The sequence below is a fragment of the Trachemys scripta genome, chromosome 23 (assembly GCF_013100865.1).
Source record: "Trachemys scripta elegans isolate TJP31775 chromosome 23, CAS_Tse_1.0, whole genome shotgun sequence".
Taxonomy (NCBI): Eukaryota; Metazoa; Chordata; order Testudines; family Emydidae; genus Trachemys; species Trachemys scripta.
This window is the reverse complement of record NC_048320.1, coordinates 13908627-13917071: the sequence shown is the minus strand read 5'-3', so window position 1 is coordinate 13917071 and position 8445 is coordinate 13908627.

Sequence of the window (8445 nt, the reverse complement as noted above, 5' to 3'; positions counted from 1 at the left end):
GGTCTTGCTTTTTTAGTCTTGGGTATAGGCCAGTTAACTATGGATTCCGCTTTCAAAGGATCTGGGGAAACTTGGCCACTTCCTTCCCAGTGTCCTAAATAAGGGTCTTTGATTGCTCCTATTTTACATTTTGACACTTTCACAGTGGGACTTGCATCTCTGAATTTTGTCAGCACAATTCCCAAGAGATTTTTATAACCTGACAAAGAATTGCTAAATATTGCAATGTCATCCATATAAACCTATACAAAGTCTTGTAACCTGTTTAACACTTGATTATCGAGCCTCTAAAAGATGGCTCGTGCATTAATTAATCCAAAAGGTAACACTTTGAATTCAAAAAGTCCTAAATCAGTAATGAAGGTGGATTTTGTCTGTGCTTTGCTGTCTAATGGGATTTACCAATAGCCCTTTGTTAGGTCTAGAGTGCTTAGTGTCATTGACCAGGACATAGGCGGTCTGACCTAGTGATCAAAGCAGCAGTTGGGAGCCAGGAGGCAGGCCAGATCTGGATATCCATGGACCATAATCTGAGATAGGCCAAAGGGCAGACCGAGAGTCAAGTTGACAGGAGATCAGAGTCCAAGACAAGCCAGAGGGCAGACCAAGCCATGTGTCAGGAAGCAGGGAGACTTAGGTTATCAGAGTCTGAGACAGGTCATGGGGCAGATCAGGGTCAAGAAGAGGGGCAAAGTTGGGATACCAGGAAGTCTTAGTCAGGCAGCAGGAGCAGAGTTACAAATCACTCTAGTATTTGAATGCAGGAGTAATGAAATTTTGTTATCCTTATTGTACAAGTAAAGGGCAGCAGAACTGTTCTTAACATGCCCTGATTGAGGGGATCACCCTAAACTGAACCTCGTTGCTAAGCAGGGGGTAGGGATGCCAAATCCCAGGGAATATGACACTGAGTGGGAACAGTTGTTCCTAGTGGTGGTGTGGCTGCTGCCTAGAGAGTCCTAGACACCATTTGGCCTATCCTTCACCAGCATTTAATGACAGAGCTGATTAGACTCAATTAAGAGCCCTTGTTTCCAGCTGGTGATTCCTAGAGCTGCCCTGATTGCTGAGCAAGTCTAGGGTCTAAGCCTTAGACTTAGACGTTGTGTAGGGACTGAGAAAGGCAACCCAGAAACTGCACTGGCAGTGAGATTCCCACTATCTGCTGAAATCACTGAGAGCTGGATTAGTGGTGGAACCTCAGAATGTGATGTCACAGCAGAAAGAGGCAGCGGGATGGCAGCCAATGGCAGCAGAGGACAGCAACAGCAGAGGCATTGCCCAAGGCCCCTACCCCCACCCATGAACACCTCTGAACTCTGGGTCTTCACTAACCAAGGACTACCAACTGTGAGTGAGGTGCCATGGAGGGAAAGGAGAGTGGTGTGTTAAGGGACATTCATTTGTTGGACTTTCATGCTGCAAGATGAAAAATTGAGGCAAAGGACACTGCCCAACCCACTGTGGGGTGGGTGTTTGCCTATGGTCATGTACTTTTGATTATGGTTGTGGTGTTTTCCCAAATTAATGTTGTGTCCCCTTTTCCCTTTTACTAAAAGTTTGATTTTGTTGTACACACATTTGATGCATGAGAGAGGGGAAGCATTGCCTCTTAGAGGCACTCACAGGTGGTGTTTAGTTTTCCCAGATTACTGTGGGAGGGCTCAGACCAGTTCTGTTTTCTGTTGTTAAGAGAAATCCCTAAACATTGAACCATGCCCTTACTGCTGCCGACTCAACCTAGCAAAAGGGTTACACATGAATTCTGCATTTTATGCCTTTTTACAAGAGTACACCAGCACCAAGTCCCTCTGCATCCAACGATCACTCACAGGCATTGCGGTCATACCCAGTTTCCATGCAGTTGGCTTTTAGTGAGGTTTTGCTAAACAATTTCCATCATAGTTTCTAAATCTTTCCTAAATTTCTGTACGTATTCAGCCAGTGGTTTCCCTTCTACCTCAGTGCCATCGTCCCAGGAGTTCCTGATGAGGTCCAATGGCTCATCGCATGGGGTGAACTCTGTGGACCCTTGGGGTACAGCCCTGTAAGTGAATAATTTCTCTTCTTCTTCTTCCGCATGTCTGGTGTAGAGCAGCAACTATAATTTCACCTGAAGTTCATTGAGCCAAATGGCTATGACAGGAGTAGCAGAATTTATTGCAGTAATGCCTCCTTCATATTTATAAATTGGGCAGTAGGTAGTGATGGCCTGTCATGAGGAACCATGCCAGTGAGTCCCTGATTTTCCATTTGTGCATTAGATGTCCGCATCTACCATGGTTGGTTTGGATTCGGTTCAGAGTTGACCAAGATGACTGTGGAAGGTCAAACCTAGGAACCTTCTGCATGGGATCTGGCACAAGGTGCTTATTTTTTAAGTCTTGTTTAGCCCAATCTGCTTTCCAAGCCTCCTTCTGATCGTAGCCTGATTGCCTGAGGCTAAATGAATGTGCACAGAAAGGCTTGCGGAACTTAAGACATTGCGGTGGGGAGGTGCTGTCAAGGTCTTGGCACATAGGAAGACATCTGTTTTCTTGGATTTGCTTAGCTTCGTGGAATGTCGTAGCAGTTTGGTGTATCGGCGGAGGAGCGATGTTAGACAGAACAGGTATCCATGGTGTTGGAGTCGACTTAAGGGTTCCCATGATGCAACGCATCACTATATTCAGCTGGGTATCCACAAGTTGCATGTGGCTGCATCTGCTCCATACCAGTGCACAGTATTCAGCTACTGAATATACAAGTGCTATTGCAGATATTCACAACACTGATGCACCCCAGGTTGTATCTGCTAGTTTCTGGATTATGTTGGCTCTCGTTTTTATCTTTACAAATAAAAACGTAACATTACGTGCCTGTCATTTGACCTCTTGGCTGCATACATTCTTGATGTAAATTTTAGAGTCCCATTGACCCTTTCAACTAAATCGTTTGTCTCCCCACACGTTTTACGCCACACATCTGCCATAATTCACCACGTAACTGGGACATGAAATGTGACTCACAGTCTGAGCTCTCCTCTGGAAAACCTACTCATCTGAATTCAGTGAACAGAGCCCCCTACCCATGGTTTCAGCCTCTATATTAGAATAAGCCACTGCCTCTGGGTATCTAGTGGCAAAGTACACTACTACCAATATACATCTCTTTCCTATTGGCGTTGGCCAGGTCATTGGCCCAACTACATCAATGAGAGAGCATAAGCATGAGAATGACTCTATAGCCTGGTGATCAGAGTACTCACTCAGGATGTGAGTGACCCACAAGCCAGTCCCCGTGCTTGAATGGCTTTTTAATTATTTATATTATCCACAGTGCCACAGCTTCCATAGGAGAGATTGAAGGATTTCCCACATCGGAATATCCCATGTACCAGTGGTTACAGCATTCTCCTGAGAGATGGCAGATTACTGTCCCTTCTCCCTTCATGTCGAGAGGGGACTTGAACTGGGGGTCACTAACATCCTAGGTGAGTACCTGAATCACTGGGGTAAAAGTTATTAAGAAATGTTTTACTAACACCTTTTTCCAGCAGTAAATGCATACTGCATACACCTCTACCACGATATAACGCGACCCGATATAACACGAATTCGGATATAACGCGGTAAAGCAGTGCTCCAGGGGGGCAGGGCTGCACACTCCGACGGATCAAAGCAAGTTCGATACAACGCGGTTTCACCTATAACGCGGTAAGATTTTTTGGCTCCTGAGGACAGCATTATATCGGGGTAGAGGTGTACTATCTTTCCCACAGAGTACCGGTTTAGTAAGTAAGTACATATTGTCCTCTTGACAAAACAAACACAAAAATCTTCCTCTTGAAAAGTCACCTACCCATTCTATTATGAACTGTATACACACAGCTGTCAAAGAAAATACTTTTTATCTTTCACAACCATGAATCAGACTGATTCTATTCTAAACAAAAAATGCTTTTAATGGAACCTGTCTTTTCCTTTGTTCTCTGGGACCAATACAGCTCATACCAAATTTCTGTCAAATGCATACCCAAACTCCAGGGTGTGGATAAATTAAAAAGTGCTAAACTTGAGATGACATATCTATAACTATATAATTAAGTCATTACAAAGAAAAATTAGTTTTCTTTTTACTGAAATAACTTTAAAAGGAAAGTGTGTTGACGTCAAGTGTTCCCATGTTTAAACCTGGAACAAGAACCTATATATGATCTCTAGATACAAACCAGGAAAAAATATTGTACTATCTATGAGCTTTCAGTTCTAATAACTATTTTTAAAGATTTGCACACATCTACACCCAGGGCCGCCGAGAGCAGGTTCGGGCCCTGGTGAAATTTTTTTTCGGGCCTCCCAGCAAGGGCGGACTGGCTAAACAGGGCCAATGAGGGGGGGGAGCTGGGCCCCAGGCCCCCTTCCAGACCGCCAGGCCCCAGTAAGGTGACGGGGGGGGGAAGCCGGGCCCCGATAATTTGTACCGGCTTTCCCCCTCCCCGCTCGTCGGCCCTGTCTAGACCTAAAAATGAGATTTTATGGCCAAGAAATCTGTTTAAGGATTCTAATTTAATTGTTGGTCCAATAAATATATAATATTGTCTTCCCTCTCCCTTTTCCCTTGACGATTATTACAGAGGCAATCATTTTGTCTGTCCCACCTTGTATGTACCTCCAATGATTCAAATGGGTGTTTGTGTAAAGTATCCTGCTAGTAACATATCACAACACAGTACTGTCGGTGTAGCATAAGGTGTTTCCAGTCTGTGGTTCTGCCCTCCCACATCTACAAAACACACTGACCGGAGGGCACTCGAATCTAGTTCATGTTCCACAGTTTAATAAGGAATAAATAGCATGATGATGAGTGCAATTATGAGAACCTACATAGAACATTGGCATTTTCTGAGTCTCATGAACATTGGTACAATTCATACCAAAGGTGATATAGTTTTGAAAATGGCAGAAAGAGAAGAAATACGTACTGATAGGGGATTGTAAATCATCTTCTAAAATGCTATAGTGCTAGTATTTCTCACAAAGAACTATGCTAAAAGCACATTAGGATTGCATGGTTAAACACCCAGACATCAAAAATTGCCAAAATTAAAAATGCATGTGCAGTCTACCACTTTGTGCATTTACATTAAGATACAATTTTACTTAAGGTTCTCTGTGAACCTTACAAGTTGTGTAGCAGGGAAAGAAGTATTTTTCAGATAACCCACTAGGCTTTGTGATTTCTGCAGACAATCTCACCTGGAACGGGCAGGGCTAAGAAAGAGACAGTGCTACCTAATAACTGCCCCCATGACAAATGGGCCGATGATGTCATTATTAATGAAGTTTGAAAGTCCCCAAGGCCCCCAAACAGCAGTTCCTGGGGTATCCCCTCCCCTTTTAAGTCCACTGTCATAAGTAGAGCTAGGAAAATAATGGATTTTGGTTCAGTGGCAATTAAAATAATATATGTAATAAAATAAATAATAAATACTAATAAATACTTATTATTATTTTTATTATTTTCAGGTCAAACGAAAAAGAACATTTACTGAAATTTTGAGTGAATTGTTTTGATTTTTTGAAATTTTTTAATGGAAACAACTAGGCAAAATTAACATTAATTCACAAAATGTTTTGGTGTCACTGAATCCACATTTTTTGTCAAAAAGTTTCAGTCTAAAATTTTCACCAAGCTCCAGTCATAACAGAAGATGACCATCAGCCACCCAAGAGATTAGTGCCCCGACTCTGGGATATTAACAAATTATATAAAAGAAACAAAGGTGATTTCAGTTTGACAATAGAAACTCTTTGTATATGTCATGTGTATTACCTCTTATTGAACTTTCTGTATGATTTTTTTACTATATCCTTTTTTCCTAATTTTAAATGCTGGTTGGAGAAGGCTGCAATTTTTTAGTCCAGATTTAAAAACATATGCATGACAGAAATTTTCAAGAACTATATTCCTTTTAAAACATAAAATTGATACAGTAATGTATTATATATCCAATTACAGATACAGTCATTCCTCACTTAATGTTGTAATTATGTTCCTGAAAACTGTGACTTTATGCAAAATGATGTTAAGTGAATCCAATTTCCCCATAAGAATTAATGTAAACAGGCGGGGATAGGTTCCAGAGAAATTTTTTTCACTAAACAGAAAACATTATGTACAGTATAAGTTTTAAAGAATTTTAAACAAACAGTTTAATATTGTACACAGCAATGAATGATAGTGAAGCTTGGTTGAGGTAGTGGAGTAAGAGGGTGGAATATTTCCCAGGAAATGCCTTGCTGCTAAATGTTGAACTAGCACTCGGCTGAGCCCTCAAGGGTTAATACGCTGTTGTTAATGTAGCCTCACACTCTACAAGGCTGTATGAACTGAGGCAGGAGGGAGGAAACACAATAGATGCAGGGCAGTGGCTGCAAACACTTCCCTGCAAAAACTGAACATGATGATGAGCCCACACTATCCAGCTGGAGCGCAGCACTCCCTCCTCCTGACAGCACATGCAGGGCTGCAGAGGTGCTGACCTTCCAAAGTGCTGGGGGGTGCATGCATGAGTTGTCACGGAGTGTGGGGGGACGCAAGGCCCTGCACCCCCGGCTTCCTGCGATTCACCATTACTCTCAGCCAGCCAGTAAAGCAGAAGGTTTATTTAGACGACAGGAACACAGTCCAAGACAGGTCTTGCAGGCACAGATAACAGGATCCCCCTCAGTTGGGTCCATCTTAGGATCCCAGGGCACCACAGCCCCCTTGCGAGGGGCTGCCTCCCAGCCAGCTCCTGAAACTCTGCCTTCAGCGACCCCTCCCACCGCCTTTGTTCAGTTTCCCAGGCAAAGGTGTCACCTGGCCTCTAACCCCTTCCTGGGTTCTCATGTTACATGCTCAGGTATTCTCCGTCGGCCAGTCTCCCATCCCCCAATGCAGACTATCCTAGCCACACTCCCCTGTCAGCATTCACAGACCACAGTAAGAACAGTCCCAGTTCGTCACATGAGTGAGACAGCGAGACGTGCATTGCCCCTTTAAGTACGTTGACCCCACTTCAAGTATGCTGCCTTTTTAAGCAGATCCACCAATTCAGACAGGAAGCAACAGCTTCCAGCAAGCTTCCTCTTTTCTGTCCCTGAGCCCTGTCCCCCTCCTCCGCTTTGTGGAGAGGGGATACGGAGTGGGGGGTGGGGGGGACATCCTGAAAGCACCCCTCTCCCCCCCACCCCAACAAGCAGGAAGCTCCCGGGAGCAGCTCCAAGGCAGAGGGCAGAGCAGGAGCAGGACAGCAGTGGGGGAGGGACAGCTGAACTGCTACTGGGCAGCTGCTGAGCCAGATTCTTTACAGAGAATTTAGGGGAGCTAATGGGGGGGGCTGGCCCCTGGCCCCCCCGGTTCTAATCCCCACAAGGAGGGGCTGCTCTTCCAGAGAATCCCGCATGCAGTGGACAAAGCAGGCAGCTGGGATTATAAGGGAGGATTGCGCAACTTTCAATGAGCTTGTTTCCTAACAGATTAGCAAGGTATTAATGTTAACCAGGACAACGTTAACTGAGGAGTTACTGTATATTAAAAAGGCTCGGGTATACCAACTCAACCCCGCTCCCTCCCATCACTACGGAGTTTTACTACATAAGTTGTCTGTTTATTGTGAAGGAAACACGGTTCAAAGAAAAACAAAACAAAAAGGATATTCCAGTCTATTTACGAGTTCTTTAGGAAAGATAGTATTAATGTAGGTGAATAATACAATTAGTGCTCCTAAAAAATTACTCTTGGACCTAGTAAAATATTTCCTTTTTTATTCATAAATACATAACTTTGGGATGGTAGTACAAGGGAGACTCAAATCAAATCCTGTTAGATACCCAAGAAAACAGGTATGCTGTAGACCCCCTTCTCATTGGGATAAAGTACAAACACAGTACAGTCTTGAATCATTTTCAAACAACTTAGAGAAAAGGAAAAACCTTTAGAGTCCAATATAAAATAATGGTATAATATGTCACAAATATTTCTCTGTAAACTCCTCCCCATCCATACTTATTATTGGTGTCTAAGTGCTGGTATTGCTTTCTGCTCAATCTTTAGTGATTTTCTATAGAAAATCATGTTTTTGTTCTTTTCTTTCTCTTTCGTGACAACTGACAGAAAGAGAAATATAATGAGATTAAAGGAATCTTTCTACTGGTTCTCTCAGGTATATTACTGCAAGAACAGCCACAAATAATAAAGGAGATTAATATTAGAATGAGAAAAAAACTATGGATGAGCGATTAAAATGAAAGATACTTTTCTGTGCTCAGTTGCACATGATGAAACATTATAATGAAAGCTTAGCTCTACTCCACCCATATCCCTTATTAGTAGAACAAATATCTGGAGGGTGATATATTTTCACATGAATGGACAATATGGATTTGCACATATCATTTAGTATGGTCAGGAGATGTTAAG